Here is a 1,131-nt window from a genome sequence, read left to right as displayed (position 1 = left end):
CAGCTGCACCTGATTTTACCTACGAAAGCTTGTGCATCCAATACCCTGATGAGGATGTCCCATATGTTCTTAAAACTGGACTGATTCATTTGCTTCCAAAGTTTCGTGGCCTTGCAGGTGAAGACCCGCACAAACATTTGAAGGAATTTCATATTGTCTGCTCCACCATGAAACCCCCAAATGTCCAAGAGGATCATATATTTCTAAAGGCTTTTCCTCATTCTTTAGAGGGAGTGGCAAAGGACTGGTTGTATTACCTTGCTCCACGGTCCATCACGAGCTGGGATGACCTTAAGAGAGTATTCTTAGAAAAAAATTTCCCTGCTTCTAGGATCACAGCTATCAGGAAGGATATCTCAGGTATTAGACAACTCAGTGGAGAGAGCTTGTATGAGTACTGGGAGAGATTTAAAAGACTATGTGCCAGTTGCCCTCACCATCAGATTTTGGAGCAACTTCTTCTCCAATATTTTTATGAAGGACTCAGTAATATGGAGAGAAGTATGATAGATGCTGCCAGTGGTGGAGCCCTTGGAGACATGACTCCTGCTGAAGCCAGAAATTTAATTGAGAAGATGGCTTCCAACTCCCAGCAGTTTAGCGCCAGAAATGATGTTATAGTCATTAGAGGAGTGCATGAGGTAGCTACAAACTCAGCTGCATCATCTGAAACTAAGAAGCTTGAAGGCAAACTGGATGCATTGGTTAACTTGGTAACCTAGTTGGCCTTGAACCAGAAATCTGTACCTGTTGCAAGGGTCTGTGGTTTGTGCTCCTCTACTGACCACCATACAGACCTTTGCCCTTCCATGCAGCAACCTGGAGCAATTGAGCAGCCTGAAGCTTATGCTGCAAACATTTACAATAGACCTCCTCAACCTCAGCAGCAAAATCAACCACAACAGAACAATTACGACCTCTCCAGCAACAGATACAACCCTGGATGGAGGAATCACCCTAATCTCATATGGTCTAGCCCTCAGCAACAACAACAACAGCCTGTTCCTTCCTTCCAAAATGTTGTTGGCCTAAGCAGACCATACATTCCTCCACCAATCCAACAACAGCAATAGCCCCAGAAACAGCCAACAGTTGAGGCTCCTCCACAACCTTCCCTCGAAGAACTTGTGA

At 44.8% G+C, this 1,131-nt stretch overlaps 1 non-coding gene across 1 annotated transcript; it reads right to left on the bottom strand.

The window, feature by feature from the left end:
- Positions 1–337: 337 nt before the first annotated feature.
- Positions 338–445, bottom strand: LOC114368947. The gene has a single exon (XR_003657454.1). It is a non-coding gene; the product is annotated as a small nucleolar RNA R71 (small nucleolar RNA).
- Positions 446–1,131: the final 686 nt, after the last annotated feature.

The sequence above is a fragment of the Glycine soja genome, chromosome 1 (assembly GCF_004193775.1).
Source record: "Glycine soja cultivar W05 chromosome 1, ASM419377v2, whole genome shotgun sequence".
Taxonomy (NCBI): Eukaryota; Viridiplantae; Streptophyta; class Magnoliopsida; order Fabales; family Fabaceae; genus Glycine; species Glycine soja.
The sequence above is the reverse complement of the archived record's forward strand: the minus strand, read 5'-3'. Positions and strand labels throughout refer to the sequence as shown.